The sequence below is a fragment of the Rhinoraja longicauda genome, chromosome 5 (assembly GCF_053455715.1).
Source record: "Rhinoraja longicauda isolate Sanriku21f chromosome 5, sRhiLon1.1, whole genome shotgun sequence".
NCBI lineage: Eukaryota > Metazoa > Chordata > Chondrichthyes > Rajiformes > Arhynchobatidae > Rhinoraja > Rhinoraja longicauda.
Genome location: NC_135957.1, coordinates 43,864,342 through 43,890,301, shown reverse-complemented (window position 1 = coordinate 43,890,301; position 25,960 = coordinate 43,864,342). Strand labels below are relative to the sequence as shown.

General features: G+C 40.3%; 1 protein-coding gene across 3 annotated transcripts in view; it reads left to right on the top strand.

The window, feature by feature from the left end:
• The window catches only part of dtnba (dystrobrevin, beta a), a 335,231-nt gene that overhangs the window by 22,590 nt on the left and 286,681 nt on the right, over positions 1-25,960 (top strand). The gene's annotated exons all lie outside the window — the stretch shown is intronic.

Below are 25,960 nucleotides of genomic sequence, written 5' to 3'. Positions count from 1 at the left end.
ACAAAATGCTGGAGTAACTCAGTGGGACAGGCAGCATCTCTGGAGAGAAGGAATGGGTGACATTTTGGGTTGAAACCCTTCTTCAGACTGAGAGTCGGGGGAGAGGTAAACTGGAGATATGGAGAGGTGCAAAGAGCATGTAAGGTGTAAAAACGACAGATCAAAGCATACTATGATTAAGGAAGTGTAGAATGGTTCATTGTTGGCTGAGGGAAAGGTGACCACGAGGTATACAAATAGTAAAATTAATCAGGAGGGCAGTGAAACTAGAACATAGATGGGTGATGTTTTGGGTCGGGACACTTCTTTTAATTGTGTTCATATGTATTCTCTTGGGTGTAATCATCATTTGTTATTTTTGGAGATGCGGAATAGTTTTTTGGCCCAAAATACCTGCATCATTGATAACTCCTTTTGGCAAATGCGTGTTTATCTTTTGCTGTAGCGAGGGCATGGGTACACCAAGTCTGCATTTCAATTCCAGGTTCTGGCCACTTGGTGGTGTGTTTCAACATCCCTGAGATCTCTACGCCTGCTAGGTTGAACCTTGTGGGCAAGGATTTGCTCATCAGAAACCATTCATGGTGAGACTTTGCCCCTGAACCTTTCTGTTCAATTTCCCTTGTTCCAGAAGTGCAATTTTTTTGAGGGTGACAGGGTGTTTGGGATCATGGTGAGAATTGGGAATGGCCTTTCAGTAAGTTTCAGGAAATGACAAAGAAGCAGGAAGGGATGAAATGAAATGAATGGATTAGCTCCAGAATGGAATAGGTAGTAAAGAAAACATGGAAAAATACTGTTAAAACATTTATCAATTCTGCTGTTGTAGTGAGTTTAAACACTTTAAAAAAAAAAAAGATCTTTTCTGGAATATGGTTGTTTTGCAATCAAGGACATGTATGGTGAGTGCATGGAAAATTCCTGAGGGTGAATAGTATTGAAATCCCAAGGGACGGCAGAGCAGAGTAACACAGTGATCCGCATGAAGAGGCAGTCAGGTCTGCTGCAAGTGGGAGATATTTGGTGAGTATGTTGTCATAAGTGATAGGAGTAGAATAAGGCCATTCAGCCCATCAAGTCTACTCCGCCATTCAATCATGGCTGATCTATCTCTCCCTCCTAACCCAATTCTCCTGCCTTCTCCCCATAACCTCCGACACCTGTACTAATCAAGAATTCCTCTCTCTATGCCTTAAAAAAATATCCACTGACTTGGCTTCCACAGCCTGCTGTGGCAAAGAATTCCACAGATTTACCACCTTCTGATTAAAGAAATTTCTCCTCATCTCCTTCCCAAAAGAACGTCCTTTAATTCTGAGGCTATGACCTCTAGTCCTAGACTCTCCCACTAGTGGAAACATCCTTTTCCACATCCACTCTATCCAAGCCTTTCACTATTTTGTATGCTTCAATGAGGTCCCCCCTCATTCTTCTAACCTCCAGAGAGTACAGGCCCAGTGCCGTCAAACGTTCCCTGAAATGTTCCCAGTCAAAAGCTTAAAGGGACTTTTCATCCAGTGCCATCTGAAATGCTTGAGGGCAAAAAAGAGAAAATGTGCAAACAGTAACCTAAGGAGATGGCTGCTGAGGACATGGCGAGGCAAAAGAATCTGGCAAAAAAGATGCAATTTTCAGACCTACTTTAGATTGGATGAGCGGGAGAGAGAGCCATCGGCTTCCTTCACCTCCCAATGGGTCTTTGAGAGAGGTGGTAACATCTGTCTACACAGCTGTTTCTTCCAATCCCTAACTAAGGGCCCATGTTGGCCGTTGCCCCACACTCAGCACTGAATGCCAGTGGCACTCACCCCAGCCCAAGAAAAGCCTGGGGTGATTCATTGATTCGAGCAGCGGGCAGGAGTTCATGCCGGATTCTCTGTACAATCATGCTATCAGTAACACATCTCTCTATCAAACAACAACAATTTCTTTAGTGCTATGGTGCAGGGAATGGATCCTGAGGTATGATGATACTGTAGTTATTGTTAAGCTACTCGACTGTGTTATTTCTTGGGTGGATTAGTTGATATCGGCAAAGACAAGAACATGATGAGTCCGAAAACAGTGTTTTTGAAGTTACAATTACGTTGAAGTGGAAATCTCAGGAAAAGATCGTAGACTGGATTAGATGTATGTGAATCTTGCCTGGAACAGTGAACCACTGAGCATACTTCAGAGAGATGAAGTGAATGAAAAGATCAAAAGGTTGAGTGGATTTGTAATTGGTTGAATTTTCAACTGTGCATTTGTGTGCATGGTTAACTGCATAATGTCAGCTGATTTTGGAAATTGGTAGGTAGTTTAGTATATATTTGTAACTGTACCTTTTATAAACTGGGTATACTTTGAAATACCATTTTGATTATGTGCCATTGACATACCAGACACTGTTGTTTGGTTGAAGGTCACTACCTTAAATGAATATTTATTGCTCTACCTCTCTTTAATCTCCAGAGGCAGAGAAATTGACTGAAACCAAATAAAAAATTAATTTGTGTAGGAAGGAACTGCAGATGCTGGTTTACACCGAAGGTAGATACAAAATGCTGGAGTAACTCAGCGGGACAGGCAGCATCTCCGGAGAGAAGGAATGGGTGATGTTTCAGGTCGACACCCTTCCTCAGACGAGAGGGAAACCAGAGATATGGAAGGGTGTGTGAAATCGAGAGATCAAAGGGGATGCAGAATAGAGCATTATTTTTTTTTTAAGTTTTCTTTTATGATTCTTAAACTTGGGGTTTTCCAGATCTCTGCCCATGTTACAACTTTGAAACAAGTCGTGTTCAGCATCGCTCTTTGCTTCTTGAACTACCTTGTCTCCTGGCTGAGCAACAAACTGATCTTCAAATTTTCATTCTTGTTTTATAACCTGGCCTTATAACCTCCACAGGTGAGCGTTTGCCCAAATTTTGATTCCTTGGCCATCCCTTCGATTAATTGTTCAGTAATTGGCAGCCGTGCCTGTTTCAATGTCTCTGGAGGATTCACCATTAATCTTTCTACTATTTTATTCCTTTCCTGCTAGACCCTTTAAAAAAACAACTTAATCCTTTGCTGAAGATTGAGGTCATTTGCCCTAATCTCTCTCTATGCTCCTGTGAAATGATTACAAAAACAGCATGAAAAAAACTGGATATCATGTTGTACAGAAAAGATAAGAATAAGAGAGAGTCTACTTTTTTTCATGCCAGCTTCCTTTCAACATTTTTGTAATGATAAGCAGGACTGTTAATGTAGAAGCAGTTCTGCTTAGAAAGATGGATATGGCAAGGCTGTAATTCAGTGTGAGGGGGGATGAAATAGGCACTTGAGCTCCCCAGTCAAAACTAGGGCAGAATTTGGAATTACAGAAATAATTCAGGTGATGCAGAAATGATCTCTTTTGGTGGAATTTCAATCTAATTTGGCGGTCATTTATTTTGTTTGTCTCTCCGCAAGAAAACACAGGATTTGATTATTTAAACATTGTAAATTAATCACAATTGACATATTGCCCAGTAAAATTGCTGTTCATGAAATTTCAAGTTGCACTATTTTTGCGAGCTTGACGATAATTTTAAGAAAATGTTATGTCGGAAGTGACACACTTAGTTGCAATATTTCTTTTGGACAAGCTTGCAAATGGATTTGTTGCACATTTGGCTATGGAAAGTAAAAATATTTGCAGCATTCTGAAGTGCAAGTGATTGGCTGTAAGTTTATGGTGAGGAAAAACAAGCTGCAGTTAAAAATAGGAAAGATTAATTCCCTGGAGAGAAAGTGCCAGGGGCTGTGGTTAGATTAAGATGAGGACATGATATTATAAAAGATCCATACTACAACATTTATTCTATTATTTAAGCTGGGAGAATCTACGTCTTCTGGTGGTTTGGGGCCAGTTCAGAGTGGAGCAGAAGACTCCTGGGTGAAATTGCTGCTGGTATTTCCATCTGTGTCTTTACTGACGACAGAGACATGGTAACATTCATTTAACAGCATAATGTATGATCGTCATGAAACTTTTTGTTATCTGTTAAATCAGTGAAAACTACTTTAATGACTGACACCACTAAGTAAGCGAGGCACTTCATGTAAGCAATTCATGGTACCACAAAATGCTGGAGTAACTCAGCAGGTCAGGCAGCATCTAGGAGAGAGGGAGTCTGACCTGCTGAGTTACTCCAGCATTTTGTGATACCTTTGATTTGTACCAGCATCTGCAGTTATTTTCCTATAATTCATGGTACCGCGTCGTTAAACGATTTTATCAAGCTACTGACAACTTACTTTAATATTCAGTTCTGAATGAGCCAGGGTTTTCTCCCTGTTGAATATTTGTACATCCATGGCCATCCTGTTCAGCTCTGCCTCATGTGCAAATCTTGATGCTAATTCCATGCCTTTCTCTAGACATGTATTTCTAAATCTAAATCTAAAAAAAAAAGACCAGCTGAAGTTGGACAAATGCCTGTGTTGCAAGTGATGCCACGATTGGATGTTAAAAATTCTTTGTGTTGATGGGATGTTTTTCATTGTATTTAAACATATTTTTCTTGAATCAAATTTGCAAATGAGATGACATATCTCGTATGTTTTCTATTTATAATTAAAGTTGGTAATAATCAATATGGATGTATAAGGAGTAAAGATTTGACAATGTCAATTTTTTACTTTTTTTTCTGTTTATTGAATTTAAAGAGTAATGGAATAGAAAAGAGAATATTATTCGGGAGAGGAGGGATGTGCATTTTTCCGCATTATGCATTTCTTTTTCAAAAAGAGGCATCCGTTTATGTACAAATCCAATTAATTATCTCTGTGTGAGAGAGACCAGTTAAATCCTAACTGAATGTGTCAAACCAATGAATTCTCAGAGAGGGAAAGAAATGTTCACTAGTTTTTCAAACTAGATTGTGCTCAAATCCAGAGAGCAGTTTTGAGCATGTAATCTCTCTGACTCATCGGCAAAGGGTTACTGACTGAACTAAGCTTCCTTTTGCAGATTAGCCACTGAGAACTCGTGCTTAATGAACACTCCCACTGGCTCAGAGTTCAACTACCTGACCCTTTTTTCAAGAACATTTGGCTTTTCAAGAACAGCACGGCTAAGCTTGATGATTTATTGACTGGATGTCTGCAGATGTGAACAAGTACTCTAGCATCGTATTAAACCTCATCGCGCAACCATCCTTGCTTGAAGCTTTTCGAAGCCAGTGCACTGCTGAGCTGTCATGTATTTAAGAACTCATATTACCATTCTTAAATATGTCACTTTGTGGAAGGCAGGCAGGTTCACAGTGATCAACAAGAAATATTGGTCCCTGACTAATTGCAAATTAAATCAAAGTGGTGGAGTAGCAGGTGTTGCCTGTGAATTCTGAAATTGCTTGTATGCTCAAACCGTCAAATGGATATTAATAATTAAACTGATTTTCAAGATGAGATATTCTTTACCATTAATTAAGATGATCAAGTCCATGTATCTTTATTAGTTTAGTTTATTGTCACGTGTACCGAGGTACAGTAAAAAGCTTTTGTTGCATGCTGACCAGTCAGCGGAAAGACAATACATGATTGTCTAAAGAAGGGTCTCGACCCAAAATGTCACCTATTCTTTTTCTCCACAGTTGTTGTCTGAACCGCTGAGTTACTCCAGCTTTTTGGGTCTATACATGACTACAATCGACCCATTCACAGTGCACAGATACATGACGAGGGAATAATATTTAGTGAAGTGTTACATAGAAACAAAGAAACATAAAAATAGGTGCAGGAGGAGGCCATTTGGCCCTTTGAGCCAGCACTGACTTTCACCTACAATCAGTAACATGTGCCTGCCTTCTCCCCTTATCGCTTGATTCCACTAGCCCCTAGAGCTCTATCTAACTCTCTATTAAATTCATCCAGTGATTTGGCCTCCACTGCCCTCTGTGGCATAGGATTCCACAAATTCACAACTCTCTGGGTGTAAAAGTTTCTTCTCACCTCAGTTTTAAATGGCCTCCCTTTTATTCTTAGACTGTGTCCCCTGGTTCTGGACTCCCCCAACATTGGGAACATTTTTCCTGCATCTAGCTTGTCTAGTCCTTTTATAATTTTATACGTCTCTATAAGATCCCCTCTCATCCTTCTAAACTCCAGTGAATACAAGCCTAGTCTTTTCAATCTTTCTCCATATGTCAGTCCCTCCATTCCAGGGATTAACCTTGTGAACCTATGCTGCACTGTCTCAATAGCATGGACATCCTTCCTCAAATTAGGAGACCAAAACTGCACACAATACTCCAGATGTGGTCTCACCAAGGCCCTATACAACTGCTGAAGTACCTCTTTGCTCCTGTACTCAAATCCTCTCGTTATGAAGGCCAGCATGCCATTAGCTTTCTTCACTGCCTGCTGTACCTGCACGCCTACTTTCAGTGACTGGTGTACAAGGACACCAAGGTCTGGCGATTGTAATGTATGATTGCAGAACTGCTTCTGTGACTCCACTTCCCCTTTACCTAATCTGACACCATTGAGATAATAATCTGCCTCCTTATTTTTGCCGCCAAAATGCATAACCTCACATTTATCTACATTATGCTGTATTTGCCATGCATCTGCCCACTCACTCAACCTGTCCAAGTCACCCTGCAACCTCCTAACATCCTCTTCGCAGTTCACACTGCCACCCAGCTTTGTGTCATCCGCAAACTTGCTAGTGTTACTTTAATTCCATCATCCAAATCATTAATATATATTGTAAATAGTTGCGGCCGCAGCACCGAGTATTGCGGCACTCCACTCGCCACTGCCTGCCATTCTGAAAAGGACCTGTTTATTCCTATTCTTTGCTTCCTGTCTGCCAACCAATTCTCTATCCATGTCAATCCCCCACCCCCAATAGTATGTGTTCTAATTTTGCTCACCAACCTCCCGTGTGGGACCTTATCAAAGGCTTTCTGAAAGTCTAGATACACTACATCCACTGGCTCTCCTTCATCCATTTTACTTGTTACATCCTCAAAAAATTCCAGAAGATTAGTCAAGCAGGATTTCCCCTTCATAAATCCATGCTGACTTGGACCAATCCTTTAACCACTATCCAAATGTGTCCTTATTGCCTCTTTAATAATTGACTCCAGGCTTCCCATCACCGATATCAGGCTAACTGATCTATAATTCCCGTTTTCTCTCTCGCTCCTTTCTTGAAAAGTGGGATAACATTAGCTACCCTTTAATCCACAGGAACTGATCCTGAATCTATTGAGCATTAGAAAATGATCGCCAATGCGTCCACGATTTCTTGAGCCACCTCCTTGAATACCCTGGGATGCAGACCATCAGGCCCTGGGGATTTATCAGCCTTCAGTCCCATCAGTCTGCCCAATACTATTTCTTGCCGAATGCAAATTTCTTTCAGTTCCTCTGTCTCCCTTGATCCTCTGTCCTCTAGTACATCTGGGAGCGAGTTTGTGTCTTCCTTAGTGAAGACAGATCCAAAGTACCTGCTCAACTCTTCTGCCATATCCTTGTTACCCATAATAATTTCACCTGTTTCTGCCTTCAAGGGACCAACATTGTATTTACTAATCTTTTTCTCTTAACAATATTAAAGAAGCTTTTACTGTCCTTCTTTATATTCTTGGCCAGCTTCGCTTCCTACCTCATCTTTTCAGCCCGTATTGCCCTTTTTGCTATCTTCTGTTGTCTTTTGAAAGTTGCCCAATCCTCTGGCTTCCCGCTATTCCTTGCTATCTTATAGTTTTATTCCATCTCTAACTTCCCTTGTCAGCCACAGTTGCCTCTTACTCCCCATAGAATATTTCTTCCTCTTTGGAATGAAATGATCCTGCATCTTCTGGATTATGCCCAGAAATTCCTGCCATTACTGTTCCACCATCATTCCTCCTAGGATCCTTTTCCATTCAACCTTGGCCAGCTCCTCTCTCATGCCTTCATAGTCCCCTTTGTTCAACTGCAACACTGACATTCCTGGTTTAACCTTCTCCCTCTCAAATTGCAGATTAAAACTAATCTGTAGGAGTAGAGATTTAAAAGCGTGGAGCGATTGTAATGTATGATTGCAGAACTGCTTCTGTGACTCGCACACAAATAGTCATCTGGGTTGGGCACCATCTTGGAAGCTATTTTTATTGATTCAATAGCAGAGGACATCTCTGCTGTATTCCTCTACTTCCCACACATGCGTTCAGGATTGAGCAGGACCTGAGCATACATCAGTGTTTTCAAACTATATATATAGCGAGAGTGTAAAATACTAGGCATTTCTTAAAGCAATCATGTGATTTCCATTTCAAGTTAAGTGGGTTTAATTTAAGATTAAAATGCAACTTAGATATTTCACTACATTTACTTGGAGTTTATGCCAGTCACGGAGTTATTTACTGATTGTCAATGGCATTTGCACACCAGGTGAAATAATATTTCAATTTAGCACCTTAAATTAATTTTAAATTACTTTAAATGGTTACATGTAGTAAATTTAAAACATTATCAACAAATTGATTGCCTCTGTATTAACATATCCAAAGTTGTTTTATAAGTACACAATTTGACATGCAGTCTTGGATGTGGCGGTGTGGCTTTGGGGATGACGTTGACAGCTGCGACCACACTGGCAGTGGGGTGAATTCACGTGATATGTTTTATTTACAGAGGCAATGTCCAGAACCACATGGGGCAGTGTCCTGCACCATCAGGGCGCATGGGCAGTGACACTGGTGATCTTAGGTTTATCCCAGAATCTCCGTCCTGGTTGCTAAGGAGGAGGTGTGGCGATCTCAGTCTTCTCCCTGCAGTTCACTCTTGAAAGGAGGAACTGGCGGTCTTGGGCTAATGCCGGCGGCTCAACATGGGGGCTTGAAGAGCTGGCGCTGGCAGTCTCTGGATTATCCTGGCGGCTCAGTGTGTGTGTGTCTCTGTGTGTGGACGCATTCCCTCACTGTCCATGGGCAGGATGTGGCTCTGGATTATCATGGTGGCCTAGTCTTTGTCTCTGTGGGTGGATACATTCCCTCGCTGTCCATGGGCAGGATGTGGCTCTGGATTATCATGGCAGCTCAGTGTGTGTGTGTGTGTCTTTGTGTTGACACATTCCCTCACTGTCCATGGGCAGGATGTGGCTCTGGTGTCTCGGGCTTGTCCCGGCCACTCAGTCTTAGCCTCGGTAGAGACGCTGGCTGTCTATGGCTTCTTCCTGGCAGCTCAGTCTTGACAACACAGTGGCGCTGGAGGACTCTGCTTTGTTCCAGTGGCTCAGTCTTCTTAGAACCTGTAACAGAGGAACACAGCTAGCAGGGATGAGCTTCACTTTCTCTCCCTTCCTCTCTCTCTTCTTTGTTTCTTCCTCTTTCTCTTCTGCTTTTTCTCTCACTCTCCCTTGATTAGAATATCTCAGTTTTATAGGGAGTAGGCTGATGAGATTTAGGTGGCAAAATCAAATCACCTAATTGCACCCAGCCGTTACCAGTGATGCTGGGGATTGGCCTCTCCTGGCCTCTCTCGGGGTCAGAGCGGCATCCAAGGGAGGGGACGTGGTCACAGTGCTGAATATGATAAAATAAAGGGTATGTAAATATGATTGAACCAGCTCTTACAGAGGTCTTTCAGTTGCCTGGTTATGCTTTCATCTGCTTTAAACGATGACAATGTCATTTTAGTCATTTTTCCAGGTGGGGTTATTGGAATACATATTTCTGAATTTCAGTAATTAACTTGTCAATAACGTTCTCAATGAAAGGTTACAGAGGCAGGGGACAGCTTAGTCTTTCTGTTGTTTTTGCTGTTGAATGTCTCAAGTTCATTGTCAATATCATATTCATTAGATGTCTACAACATGTCGTGAATTTTTTAACTGTTCCTATTTTTTTCAGTCTAAATGGTAACATCAGGTGTCACAACATGTCTGCTCCATCAGTTAGTCAACTGAATTCAGCTTGGTCAACTGCATCCCACCCAAAGGGGATCTGCGGGAAGAGCTGCATCAAGAATATGTCTAGTACTATAGATTCGAACTCCTCATTGCTACCATCAGAAGAAGGGCCAGGAGCTGAAAAACATTCTCCTTGGGTTCAAGGATAGCTTATTCCCATCCACCTTCTTGAACTACTCTGCATGAACCCAACCACAACTTTACCTCGTCACCAAACTAATTTATACTTTGTACTGAGCGTGCAATATTTGCTTTGGCTTACATAGTTGTGTTCTGGTTTATCTATAATAACTGACAATTTGTTGTGATATTTATTTGTGGTCAAGTCAAGTCAAATTTATTTGTCACATACACATACACGATGTGCAGTGAAATGAAAGTGGCAATGCCTGCGGGTTGTGCACAAAAAGAATTACAGTTACAGCATATAAATAAGTTAATAAGTTACTATTAGTGTCGACAAAAATTTAGTCTCTGGGGTTATAAAAGTTGACAGTCCTGATGGCCTGTGGGAAGAAGCTCCGTCTCATCCTCTCCGTTTTCACAGCGTGACAGCGGAGGCGTTTGCCTGATCGTAGCATCTGGAACAGTCCGTTACTGGGGTGCAAGGTTTAATATACCTGTCAAGCTGCAGTGAGAAAGAATTTCATTATCCTGGTCCCAGTGCATATGACAAGTAAATCCTTTTGACTTGTGGTCACTGTACAGAGTTGGTTTTCACCAGCAAATGTTTGAACATGATCTTTCAAATTTCAGACCTTATGCCACATCAAAATCTGCTGGAAAGCAAATAAACTAACCAAGGACATGTATTGAGAAGGTGCAGTGTAATTTGGGGACCAGCAGCTTCCAGAAAATAAGCAGAAAAAAAGATAGAAAAACTCTGATTCTTGATATCTCAGAATCTTGATAAGTAAAGATGTGTCATAAGAAAATCCAAACAAAGAACAACAGTGTGGGCTGGCAAAGTTCTTCAACTCAGCTTTGGTGTCAATGATTACAGAACACTGGAATGAAAGTCTTTACTCCTGCCCATGTGAAATGTTTCAGCTTTTCAACTTGCAACCATACCCCAGCTATTTACGATATACATTAATGACTTAGACGAAGGGATTAAAAGTACCATTAGCAAATTTGCAGATGATACTAAGTTGGGGGGTAGTGTGAATTGTGAGGAAGATGCAATAAGGCTGCAGGGTGACCTGGACAGGTTGTGTGAGTGGGCGGATACATGGCAGATGCAGTTTAATGTAGATAAGTGTGAGGTTATTCACTTTGGAAGTAAGAATAGAAAGGCAGATTATTATCTGAATGGTGTCAAGTTAGGAGGAGGGGGAGTTCAACGAGATCTGGGTGTCCTAGTGCATCAGTCAATGAAAGGAAGCATGCAGGTTCAGCAGGCAGTGAAGAAAGCCAATGGAATGTTGGCCTTCGTAACAAGAGGAGTTGAGTATAGGAGCAAAGAGGTCCTTCTACAGTTGTACCGGGCCCTGGTGAGACCGCACCTGGAGTACTGTGTGCAGTTTTGGTCTCCAAATTTGAGGAAGGATATTCTTGCTATGGAGGGCGTGCAGCGTAGGTTCACTAGATTAATTCCCGGAATGGCGGGACTGTCGTATGTTGAAAGGCTGGAGCGATTGGGCTTGTATACACTGGAATTTAGAAGGATGAGGGGGGATCTTATTGAAACATATAAGATAATTAGGGGATTGGACACATTAGAGGCAGATAACATGTTCCCAATGTTGGGGGAGTCCAGAACAAGGGGCCACAGTTTGAGAATAAGGGGTAGGCCATTTAGAACGGAGATGAGGAAGAACTTTTTCAGTCAGAGGGTGGTGAAGGTGTGGAATTCTCTGCCTCAGAAGGCAGTGGAGGCCAGTTCGTTGGATGCTTTCAAGAGAGAGCTGGATAGAGCTCTTAAGGATAGCGGAGTGAGGGGGTATGGGGAGAAGGCAGGAACGGGGTACTGATTGATAGTGATCAGCCATGATCGCATTGAATGGCGGTGCTGGCTCGAAGGGCTGAATGGCCTACTCCTGCACCTATTGTCTATTGTCTATTGTCTATTGTCTACTCGAAGATGGCTGGGCTTAAATGTCAAATAAATACTTATCTTCTGATACAGTTAAGACAAATATTAGGGCACAGTAGAAATACTTTATTTTCTTGCTAGTTTCCCAAATTTAAGTTGTAAACTCAGCATCCTTCTAACTATAAACAAAAGTAACCTGACACAACAGTCAATTTATAGTGAGGTGAAACTTTCACTTGTTATTGCACAGCAATATGTGTAGAAATGTGTGTATTTATTGTGAATGTGCTTTTTGCACCAGTGATAGACATCAATATTACCTGGAACATTTTATTAGTCATTTGTTTGTGCATATTGCTGCTTTCTTTTCTGGGCTTTGTAACCATTTGCTTTTTCACTATTGCAGAACTCGTGTTAATAAAACAGCATAGAATTCCATGGGATGTGTGCCATGGATCAGTTCTCGCTGTCCTTCCCAGTTTTCAGTTTTAATTTAATTTATTGTCTTGTGTTACCGAAGTGCAGTGAAAAGCTTTTGTTGTGCTAACCAGTCAGCGGATGGACGACACATGATTACCATCGAGCCATTCACAGTGTACAGATAGATATATGATCAAGAGAGTAGCGTGGATATTTCTAATATCCCATTGATGTGAACATTCTTAGTTTGCTGCAGACATTTTTTCAGCATACCTGTTATAAGAATACCAATGAATATAATTAATTGAAAAACTTCTAGCCTGGCAAATCATTTGGAGGTAATCGAAAAGCTTCTAGCCTGGCAAATCATTTGGAGAAAATCACTGTGTTTTGGCTGCACTGGGCACCCACAATAGAGGAGCTAGGTTCTAGGTGAACTGGGCACAATGCAGGTGAACCCTCCGGTACAATGTTGTGAGAAATGCATTCCTTCAAAATGGGCTGTATCATCATTTTTTGCAAAGTGAAGCCACGTACATTGGTGTACATTTCAAGAAATGCGAGTTGAAAAAATAATTTATTGATTTTATTTATGACTTTTCCTGCACAAATTTTGTGAGAAGAAATTGTTTTTAGTATCTCAATATTTTGGGGGGTTGTGATTTGTGAATTATGCAAGTGTGGATTTCCAGAATTGAACTGTGAGAATACAAGGGTCAGATGTACTCAACCTATCAGACTAAAGGATTCTGAAAAAGTCCTTCAGTTTCAAACTACTAAATGCATGTCAACTTTTAATGAAATCAAATAGTCTATATGTAACAAATGAAAGAAAGGCAAAGAAAAATAGTGCTGAGTGAGAAAGGCCACAGTCAAAAATAATTTCCAAGTTGAGGTGAAACCAATATGATATGAGACTAAACATTTTAAAAGGTAAATTTTCAGTTATGGGAGTGATTTAGTAGAAATTAAGACTTAATGTACCATTTCAAAGATTACTTGTCCTTACCTGTGAGGCTGTTTGATGTGCATCATCCATAAATAGAGCTAAATCATAACTTTCATTTTGCAGAAGATGTGATTAAGGTAGAGAGGATGCAAAAAAGATTTGCAAGGTTGTTGCCTGGAATGACTTGATTTATAAAGAGAGTTTGGATAGGATAGACACAAAAAGCTGGAGTAACTCAGCGAGACAGGCAGCCTCTCTGGAGAGAAGGTATGGGTGCCTTTTCGGGTCTAGACCCTTAGGTCTGTTTTCCCTGGAGCAAAAGCTAAGTGATGACATAATAGAGGATTAGAAATTTATCAGAAGCATACATAGGGTAGAAAGCAAATGTCTGTTTCCCACAGTATGGGCATCCAAAACAAGAGAGTTGAGGTTGAAGATAAAAAGTTGGAGGTTAAAAGGGGTAGGTTAAAAGGGGTAGTGGATATCTGAAATGAGCTGCCAGAGGAGGTGGTGGAGGCAAGGACAGAAACAACATTTAAGAGCATGGAGACAAGTGCTTGAATGAGTTAGGCACATAGTGATATTGAATTGATTCAGGTAAGCAGGGTTAGTATAGATATGCATGATGGTTGGCATAGAAACAGTGAGCCAAAAGGGCCTATTTTCATGCTGTACAACTCTATGGCTCTGTTTTATTGTTGTATAGGACTACTATTGGGAAAGCAAGTCGAGCAGCAAGTTAAATAATTTTGCATTCAGCTGTGTACATGCAGTTAGCAGAATTTGCAATGTAGTTTACTCTAAAAAATGAATGCCTAAAGTTCTTATCCTCATTGCAAGATCCAAGCCATGACACTTAACATTTTTTAATTTTCTAGACTATCACATTTAAATAAGAACATTTGGGATGCTTGTGTAATGATTGAAGCCCGTTACATTTTAAGAAGCAGTTCAAGTCTGAAATGGCTAAATTATTGTTCTAAGTTTTTATTGTAACCTATCACGACATTTTACTCCACAAAAGAAATATTATATTTGATGTGAAACTAAGTGTTTGTTTATGTGAAATAAACTTTTGTTTTGGCATTAATCATTTTGATGTTGCCACATAGTTTTGAAGCTTTGGTTGGGCTTGGCTACTTCAAAAGGAATTGTCAGGTGTTCATTCTTCCTGAACACAACCTTTCTGGTGGAGAACTTAGATCAAAGCTGGTATGGACAAAACACTGTTATGGACAAAACTTTGAACTTGGCAGGTGGTTCTGCAGAGAAAGGATCAGGGTGTTGAGATTTGCTTTGAAGTTGGTGTTCTTGTGTTTTGCCGATGACTGTAGTTTGTTCATCAGTAGACATGGAAAATGTGTTCATGTCTATCATTGTGTAAAGTGTTGCTACAATGCGTCTTCCAATAAGAAGGTAATTCTTGACTTTTTTTTCTGAAAGCATAATGTGCATCTTCTGGGTTGATAATCCTCCCAAGGTTTTATCAAAGCTTTTATACTGTAAAGTATGATGCAACAAGAAACTTCAAATGATTAAACAATGAAAGGCAACATCAACCTTTGGAAGGTTTCCATACTTTTCAACTTTCAAAAAGCACCATATTCCAATAACTCTAAAATCTTTTTTTTCTGTTGTAAAAGTGTGGTAGCCTGTTGGCTGCTTTGCTGCATAATAATTGAACAAAATCATCAGTTATACCTGCCAGAGTACTGCTGCCAGTTGACGACCGATGCAGAATGCTGAATTTTCTGAAGTGGTTCTTCAGCACATGGGTGTAGAGAAAAGACAACTGGCGTAAACGTTTGATAAAGGCTGATTTTCTGAAATAATTTTAACCGTGTTAATTGTATTTTTTGTTTTGTGTAGTAGCAGTAGAAGCAGTCATCACAGTGAAGGCTGTCTGTAAAATTCAACGTGATGAATTTATGATTTTCATTCATGTGTTCTCTTGTTAAATGTTGTTCTGCAATTCCTCATCACCAGCAGTTAAGTATTAATCCCAGCAGCCTGGTCGTTTGCTGGTATATTTCAGCTCCTACTCAGGATGTATGTTGCTAAAAAGGTTGTAAAGAAAGAAAACTGTCAAGCTTCTTATTGAAACAAATTGGAATGATTGGTAGAAGATATAAATTAAAATATATAGAAGTTTAAAAACTCATTGCTTTGGTTGGATTGCATCTGGAACTTTGAGTTAAGGTATTACACACATCTTTTGAAAAGGTATATGATGTCATAAGGAATAGCAGTAGAATTAGGCCATTTGGTCCATCAAGCCTAATCATGGCTGATCTGTCTCTCCCACCCAATCCCAGGATTAGGGGTTATGTTACTGAGAGATTACAAAATCAATATCAGAACTTTGAGCAAAAAGCAAAGTGCTGGAGGAACTCAATTGGTCAGGCAGCACCTGCAGAGGGAATGAATGGACAAGTGATGTTTTGAGTTGGGGCCCTTCTCTGGACTGTTTGGAATGGGGGTTAGAATGCTGGAAAATGGTTGTGTTGGGGCAAGGCCTGGCAAGTAATAGGTGGGTACAAGTGAGGGTGTGCTGATTGGCAGATGGGTTGTGTAAGTGACAAAAGCTGTTGGTGAAAAGGAGCCAAAGGGGTGTCAGGTCAGAAAAGCAGAGGAGTGAAATGCAAAACCAGAGGGTGGAAGGAGACAGGAGGGCTAGGAAAGTGGTGGGGGAAGAGAAAATAGCATGTTCTGTGCTGAATGATGTATTACCTTGCCATTTTTATAATGTGTGAAATAAAACTATAATATCAATGTACACATTTGAATAATAATGTCCTATTGTTCATTATTAAAATTTGTATATTAAAATATATTATTATAGTAGAATTAGACCATTCAGCCTGTCGAGTCTACTCTGCCATTCAGTCATCGCTGATCTCTGTCTCTTAATCCCATTTTCCTGCCTTCTCCCCATAACCCTTGACACCCATTCTAATCAAGAATTCGTCTATCTCTGCCTTAAAAAATATTCCCTGACTTGGCCTCCACAGCCCTCTGTGGCAATGATTTCCACAGATTAACTACCCTCTGACTAAAGAAGTTCCTCCTCATTCTTTATGCAAAGTCTTTCTGATCCCTTCAGTGTTTATGTAGTTAAATCTGATTCTCTACTGCTTAATTATGGACAAACTTAAAGTAGGCCCTGGTTCTTCGTCAGACCTATTTGGTGTTTCACTTATTGAAGTCTGTTTGGAACCTAATTCGGGCATCACCGGATTGTAGAGTCCAGGCTTCATGATCTAGATTGGTTCATCTCCAACCGTTCATTATGTCTGTACGAACACTTTGGGGACAAACACACATATCAATTCTGCATACCTATACTCCAGTTTTTGCTTTCCGCTTTGCATGTTTGATTTACAAATGTAATTGTTTTCCCTGAAACTGTTCTTTTTGATTGCATGTCACAGTGCCATTTTTGACACAACTGCCTTTAACTCTGGAAACCAAATTTGGTCGAACATGCTTTTCATATGTTTTCAACCTTCCTCAAGCATCCTGTGGTGGTGTGAGTTGTTTTAAACTTTAACATTTTGTCCAAATGATGGTTCAAGTTGGGTTTTGATCATCCCTGCAACCACTTCAACCTATTCCATGTGAAAGCAGATGATACAAAGGAGCAAAATTATGTGTGAAACCATTCCACTGTGTAATTTGAAAAGAGCAAGATCATAAATTGGGGCTCATCAGCATATTTATTGGAAAGTCTGCCTACTTGGTTGTTAATTCTAACAGGGGCGTGGACATTGTACAATGCCAGTTTGTTTTAGTCAGAATTGAACTCCAAATTATGTAGTCCTCCTTTCTGTTGATTCAAAATTTATTTTGTTTTTTCTTGGCCTTGAATCTGCAAGCTGTCAAAATGTGACTTTCCTTATGACATTGAAATGCTTTGCTGTTCATCGAAGCAATATCAATTAACAGAATTTGGTTTGAATTCAATATGCTTTGCATTCGGACTTGTCTCTCTTACTGTGGACTGCTGTGATACCACTTCCTTGCAGAGATAGAACTTCTTGTTTTTGTCGATGTGGCAATTTGACGTGCATGTTTGAATGCCTGGTTTTGTGTACTTAGTTGCTTTGGCTGAATTTGCACATCTGCCAGTTCCCCCATAAAAAGGATTGTGAAAGGCATGATTTAAAAAGGCAGACAAATTGCAGTTGTTTAATGAAACAACGCACTTATTGATTGCCCCACACTGCTGTCGGCTCTTTGTCATAAACTTGCAACTTTCAATCTTCTATTTTCTGCACAGCAGTTCTCATCAACGAATCGTTTGTCTTGTATGGCTCCCCCTCCCATTCCCAATCTGACCTTTCTGTCCTGGGCCTCCTCCATTGTCGGAGTGAGGTCCAGCGCAAATTGGAGGAACAGCACCTCATATTTTGCTTGGGTAGCTTACACCCAGTGTTGCAGTGCTAATTCATTAGGTGCCGGAGCTGTCACTGGTGCTGGTGCGATCCCTGTTAAATTCCCTGCTAGTTAAAATTCCTCACTGTTCATTTTGGCTTTTTTTTTTACAGAGGTGTCGGAGCGGCGCTCCGGTGAGCTCCGGCAGCACTGCACCCCTGCTTACACCCCAGTGTTATGAACATTGAAGATAGACACAAAATGCTGGAGTAACTCAGCGGGTCAGGCAGCATCTCTGAAGAGAAGCAATGGGTAACGTTTCGGGTCGAGACCCTTCTTCAGACTAAACATTGACCTCTAACTTCAAATAGTTCTTGCTTTCCCTCTCTCTCCATCCCCTCCCCCTTCCCAGTTCTCCCACCATTCTTACTGTCCCCGACTACATTCTATTCCCGCCCACTCCCCTGACATCAGTCTGAAGAAGGGTCTCAACCCAAAACGGCACCCATTCCTTCTCTCCAGAGATGCTGCCTGGCCTGCTGAGTTACTTCAGCATTTTGTGTCTTACTTTGATTTAAACCAGCATCTGCGGTTCATTCCGACACATCATGCAGATCCACTGGGCAGATGGAATCCACACTGAGATTAGTGTGCAACTCCTCATTCATGAAGAGGAGGTGACTGAAAAGGATCCTGTGGCCACAGTATGTTGATGATGCAGGGAGTTGAAGCTGATTGTGGTGAAGGAGAGCTTGTGCAGTGATTCATTTGTTCAAGGCACTCTTGACCGTCTTAAGCATTGTGGCAGAAAGATTTTGTGGAGTTAGGAATGAATCAACTCGCTGCTAGAACCTAGTATCTGATCTGTTCCTTTAGCCATGGTTTTAAAATTCTGGTCACTGATGAAGATTGATGATTGATTGATTCCTAATGCCATTGACTAATAAGGGGAGGTGGACTTTTTATACCATTTTCTCCTTCATTAATATCATATTGCAATGTTGCTATAGTAACAAAATACCTTTGTGCACGAAAGCTTCATGAATAAATAGTAGAGAAACTGCAGCGGAGTGAAGAAGGCAGAGATTCACAGGCATGCATTTAGGTTTTTGTTGAGTTTAGAAGAAGGTTTGTTTGAAAGGAGATGGAGGGGAGAGTTTCATTTTTGGTGTTAAATTCCAGAGCAATATGCGTAGGCTTGAGATATATTGACACAAAATGCTGGAGTAACCCAGCAGGACAGGCAGCATCTCTGACGAAGGGTCTTGACCCTAAACATCACCCATTCCTTCTTACCAGAGATGCTGTTTGTCACACTGAGTTACCCTAGCATTTTGTGTCTATCTTCGGTGTAAATCAGTATCTGCAGTTCCTTCCTACACATGGATAGGCTGAAGCAGATAGTGGATGCTGAAAAGACAGAAAGACAGTGCATTGGAGAGCAAGAACAGTGTCTTGGGGAGCAAGCACACTGCAAGAACATATTGGTGAATGATTGGGGTACAATGTAAATCAGTGTTGATGGGACTGATGAAACAGCAAAACCTGCTGTGGAACGAGAGATTTTGCACAAATTGGAATTAATGGAAGTTGGTGACAAAAAGCAGAGGTTATCGTGATGGCACTGGAATATGTAACTGACAATGACAAAATATTGCTTGAGAGGTTTGGCCAATTGGGGTGAGGATAGTCTCGGTTCTGAAATATTGAGGACATCGTCTGAATGAAAAATCTGCCATGGTAAGATTTAAATTATCCAGTTGAACTCATGTGAATGGACAAAGAAGAACTGTAGATGCTGGTTTACAAAAAAAAAATGGAGAATGGTTGGGAACAGGAATAAAAAACCCAGAAAATGCCCAAAACACCTAGCAAGTCAGACAGCATCTTTTGAAAAAGAAACAGAAACATTTTGATAAAATTGAACTTGAAACATTAACCGTATTTCTTTTTCCATGGATACTGCCTGCACTGCTGTTTCTTGCATTTTAGTTTGATTTTCAAGGACAGGAATATAATTGGTCAAGAGGAAGTGTACTTTTGCCAGCTGCTGTTATGCATAATTCATTAATACATTCAATGAGTAGTTCCAATTTTTTCTGCAGGATTGATCTGTTTGTTATCTTTTAGACAAAGGAAGCAAGTTCTCTTCATTGGCAAAGAAGTGGGAGTTGGTGATCTGCTTTCTTGCTTATGTCCACCCATGTGGTAAACATCAGCTTGATGACCTTGTGAGCATTTTGAACATTTGTGGAAATAGTAGCTAAGTGAATCCTGTTTCTTTCTCTGCAGGTGCAGCCTGTCTAGCTGCGTAATGTCTGTGGTTTCCTTTCTGCTTTACTCAAAAAACGTTCATCTTTTCTCTGCAAAGTTTTGTTGTTGTTGTGTTTTCTAAGAAGGCTGAGCAAATTTATTTGTTTAAGTTCTGTATCATTTCCTTATTTGACAGTTTAATTTAATCTGCCTCGGTCTGTGAGAGTTCCATATTAACATCGGAGTATCTTTCCATTAGACATATTTTTAGAATTTTTCACTGTCTATTTTATGTTGGGATTTTTTTTTGCCAGATTACTCTTGCTTTCTACTTTCCCTTTTCCGGAAATGTACTTTGGTCCTCTTGTTCTGTTTCCTAGTCTCGGTGCTTTTTTGCAACACTTATGAGCATTTTTCTCTGTTATCATTAATTTTAGCCCAAACTTATGTTCAAGCTGGCCCACTTTTCTTGTGGGAATTTATGCTTAATGTTTTTTTGTGAGCCATGCTTTCCTTCAATGCTAGCCATTGCTTTTAATATTATTCCCAAATCTAAACTTTAAGATTACCTTTTTAATATGATTTCCCAATCTAACATTGCTAATTTGTGCTTTGTATCTTCGAAACTTTCTTGGTTTAAATAGAAGGCCCTTACTGTAAATCTTTGTGTGAAATGCTATCATGTTATGATAATTCTTCCAATAACGACCATTTAACTCTAATGATTAATTAACTTTCTCATTGCATAACACAAGCTCTGGGACAGCATTTCCAGAGTGAGTTTTTTAATCAGTTAGTTTATTGTCACATGTACTGAGTTACAGTGAAAAGCTTTTGTTCCTTAATGCACTGATCTCGAAGAAAATAAAAAAACCCAGAAAGCTTCAGATACTGCGAGGTAAAACACTAAGTCAAGCAACGTCTATGGGTGTGGAAAGAGAAGCAGAGTTAACATTGAGGAACAAAGACCCTTCATCAAGCTGGGATGAGAGAAAACAGTCTCATTTACACTGACTTTGAATTCCATCCGTCATGCTATTACTGGAAATTTGGTTTGTTAAGCCTGTGTGCAGATTTAAATTCCTCACGATTATTGTGGTATTCTTGTCACATGTGCTTCTAATTTCCCGGTTTATTTTATGTTCTACATTACCACTAATATTTTGGGACCTATAGGCAGCCTCCACCAGTGTGTCCTGCCCCTTACTGTTTCTTGGCTCCACCCAGACTGATTCTGTTTCTTGATCTCCAGAGCTGTGATCCTTCCTCAGTTTATTCCATCCATTATTTTCAGCCTTCCCCTGCCTCCTGCATTTTACTCGACTCTTCACATAGTTAATTGACCTGAAATATTTAATTTACAAATATTGTTTATGAGTTGAGAACAGGACAATCAAAATGATCTCTTGCGCCTGCTCCACCATTTAAGAAGATGGCCTATCTGAAGATGATGGCAACCTCCACTCCATGCTTGCTTCTACCTGTAGCAACCTTTCACCACCTCATATCGTGAGGGTATAGATTAGGTGATTAGCTAGTCTTTTCCCTAGGATAAGAGAGTCAAAACTAGAAAGCATAGCCTACAGGTGAGAGGGGAAAGATTTAAAAGGGAGCTGACGTGCAAAAATGTTTTACGAACAGTGGAGAGCACATGAAAGAAGCTGTCAGAGGATATGTTCGAGGCAGGTACAGTTATAACAATTGGACAGAATACATGGATCGGGAAGATTGCCACAGAAGGCTGTGGAGGCCAAGGCAATGGATATTTTTAAGGCATAGATAGATTCTTGATCAGTAAGAGTGTCAGGGGTTATGGGGAGAAGGCAAGAGAAGGGCGTTGAGGGCGAGAGTTAGATCAGCCATGATTGAATGGCAGAGTAGACTTGATGGGCTGATTGGCCTAATTCTGCTCCTATCACTTATGAACCAAATTCAAAATGCTTTGCATTATTAAAATTTTGCAGATCTTTAGCTCTGTCAAAGTTCCTCCAGGTGTAGACATGTATTACAGATGTAGTAATCATGGATCTCGTTTGTTTCCATCAACTATAAATGATATTTGGAACACATCACCTGGTCTGCCTGGACTGCCTCAATTTAATTAGTTAACTTTTTTAAAAGATGAGGCTGCATCTTTGCCTTACTGAAGCGTTGGACTCTCCAAATCCAGGCCCTGAAAACCATGAACTGATTTGTGAAAACACACCATGCTTTGGCAGAACACAGATTTATACTCTGACACTGAGTCAGCTGACTTTGGTAATTCAGTTTCACCAGCTTGCTCTAAAAATTGGGAGACTTACAGGCTACTTGCTTACCAATTTTTACTGAATGCAAATCATCACAAATAAAAATGACAAGGTTAAGAAAATCTATGTATAAAACAAACAATGCTAATATATGCAATGAAATCACTACTTCACCCACCGTGTACACTCCATTGAGGCTGCATTGAATGGTTATGATATTGCCATGCTGAAACACACCTTAAAGGCATTCAAACATCTTTCAGTGGTTCATTTTCTCACTTTCCCAATGCTCTGTGTTTTTATTATATAGCCAGCGCATAATGCATTTATTATCAATCGCTCAAAGAATGTAACTGCTTGGCACTGATTGAAATTATATACATGATTTTTGGCATTCTCCACACTCCAGGTATGTGCCTCCAGTATATTTCAAAAGTTATCGAGAGTAAATAACATTCCAAGATAGGTTGTTATTATACATTAAAAAAAAATCAAAGTGGATCTCATTGGACCTATTCTGGTGAACAGATACGAACTGCCTGAAATACAAGCAAGGAACAGCTGGCAGCGTTGCTGCAAAGACAAGTGTTGGGTGTAACTTATATTATATTTCTGTTTAAAAATTAATTTATTGTAAACTTCTGTTTTCTCGAATCTTCCAAGGTTTAATCTTTACTGCTTTCAGCATTTAGCACAGTTCTTGCCCAAAGGAATAATTCCAAGTTGCCTTAAGTGTCCATTCCACTTTTATGCTCTGGATCTTGGAAGAGAGGCTCCAGGCAGCCCCCATGGTGTAAAAAAATATTTTATTTGCTTGATGAATAGATCTGTTTGAAATGACATCTTTGTAACTGTGCAGTTGAATCTTGGACATGCCCATTTGGTGTTTTCCACTCCAGGTGAGGGTTGTTGTGTTCACCTTTCCAATGTGGTCTCCTGTCCTAGAATTAGCAATGCCTGAGAGCAGATAGGAATTGGGTGATTCCAGAGAGTGGCATGGTTAGTGGAAATACTTTCCAAATCTTCTCTCTTGTTTCCTTCATCCATTATAATTATAATCTCTGTAATCAGATAGTTGCAGATGATGGAAATGTTAAGTAAAAAATTCTGGAAATTCCTTGCAGATCGGGCTACCTTTAGTAAGATAAAGAGTTAATGTTTCAGGTTAAATACCCTTTGTCAGAAATGGTTAATGTTTGTCGGGCCTTTCATCAGAACTGGGAACGCGGCTGGAAAACTAACTTGTATTTTCTACTTTCCCAGTTTGAAGAGGGGTTCCTGACCTGAAACACAGTTTACACTGGGTTTTTTTTTACACAGCTGCTGCATGACCTGCAAAATATTTTCCAGCATTTTGCTTTTAGTCAGGAAGGATATATCTGTTTGAAACATATAATTGCTCAGTTAATTTTCTTACACAAAGGCTGTTAGGAGGTACTTGTGCAGAGTGTGACTGTCAAACTATGAAGCTGGCAGCAATTGAATAGATTGAATTGACAAGTGAGCTGCATTGTTGGATATCTGTCTACAGTTTCAACTGAGACAATGAAACTACTTTGTGTTGATCACGTAAACAATGGACATTTATGGCTTTTGTCATGGTATGGCAGTGAATCAAAAGGAATTATTAAATGCCATTTTGACCTCAATGAATCGTCCTGGTATTTAGTATTGTTGTGATCTCATGCTCATGAGTGTGGCTTTTTTAAAAATTGAGCCATTTGATGAACTCTTGAAGAGTTTGGAAGTGGGATGAATTACTGTTCCATGAATGTATCCAACCAAATTCAAGGTGCACGGTATTAGTCTTGAATAGTAAAGATGCTACACATAATGATGAATAATACTAATTTAAAAAAAGTTACTCGATAATGTTCAACAAAATGTTATCGACTAAGTCTATAGTTATGTGAAATCCTTCTGCAATGCCTGCCTGAGCACGAGAACATCCGTGGTCCCTTCAGCTTGTTGTTGGTGAGAGACAGTCTGGATCCATTTAAGGCCAAATCATTTTCCACAGGTTTTTCACAGTTGCAGTGTAGCAACATTATGAGGTGGCAGTAATGTATCACACTTAAGACTATTCCCAGGATATTGTACTGGTTTGAATTGTGTACGGGTGATTTGAGAATGGATGTGCAGTGAGACTGATATTATGGGACTGATGAGAATATTTCCAGGATGAAATGCTCTCCCAGCGTGGCCAGACTTGGGCAATTGGAGACATTTTAGGGTAGCAATATAAAAATAATGGATGAATTATTTAAAGTAAATTCAGCTAAATAATATTATACTTGTAACTTAGTAAACAAAGATTCAGAAAGGAAAAAAATCTGCTTGCTGAACCTTTCTTTTCATTAAGTGATTTGTGGTTAAATGCTCAGATGTCCGAACCTTTAGACTTCCAAAAGGGGAATGAATTAGGTAATTGTGAAGAGTGGGATACTGTTATTAATGACGTAGTTTCAATGAGGAGGGTAGCATGGAGCTGATTGTTTTATAAGGAGTAAAAAAAATTGCATTTGTTACATACTAAAGATAGCTATTGAATTTGGAAGAGACAGTTCAATTGTCCAAAAACCATTCAGGGTGATATATGTTGATATAATTGACTTCAGCATGCTGTTTGCACTTAACAAAACCAATGGTACATTGATTTGTACAGTTATAGCATAAAGACAAGCCAAGTCCAAGTCAGATGGTAGGTGGTAGATTTGTGCAAAGGACCAGGGCGTGACTATTTGATGCTCTGTTGTCCTGTGATTGTGGCTGCAGTGCTTGCTGCTTGGGAAATCCTGGTGATCCTGCTGAACTCTAGACTGTGGGGTGGGCTGCACCCCTGGCTGACACTGTACTGCTCATGAATCTTCAAGGTACATGCCTTCCCACGTGCCAACTTTCTTTGCTTCACAGATAATGGACACGGAAACTGAGCGACTTTTCTCAGCTGTGCCGGTGGGGAGTGACCTTTGACCTGCCCTCACCCTGAGAAAGGTTGTTGCTTCCGTATCAATCATTTGGGATGCCCTGGACATTGGAAATTAAATCTCACAACATTTGAACGATCTTCTGTCTTCTTGTATTTGTTTGCCCCAAATACATCTGTTTTGTTGGCTGATGTTTTGGGTCAATAATATCATGAATATGGAATGGTCACAAAATTCACTAAAGAGGTTACTTACCCCTTTCCTTGTACCTCCTCCTTCAGCTCCTCCCAGGGACCTTAGCAGCCCTTCCAGGTGAAACAGAGATTCACCATCAACTCCTCCAATCTTGTCTAATGCATTTGGTGTTATCAATGTCGCCTCAGCTACATTGGTGAGAGCAAACACAGACTAGGCAACTGGTCTGCCAAACACGTGCATTCTGTCTGCTGTGGCCACCTGGATCTCCCGGATGCCTCCATATTAATTCCCCTTCCCATTTGCAAACCGATCTAGCTCCTCGGCATCCCCCACTGCCTGGATGAGGCCAAATGCAAGACAGAAGAACAGACCTTTTATTCTGCATGGGTACTCTATTAACCAATGGAACATGGTCAACTCGACATGCGACAAGCTATCCATCTGAAAACAAAGATAAGTATAAAGGTTTACTGGAGTAACTGCCAGACACCATATCATATCATATATATACAGCCGGAAACAGGCCTTTTCGGCCCTCCAAGTCCGTGCCGCCCAGTGATCCCCGTACATTAACATTATCCTACACCCACTAGGGACAATTTTTACATTTACCCAGCCAATTAACCTACATACCTGTAC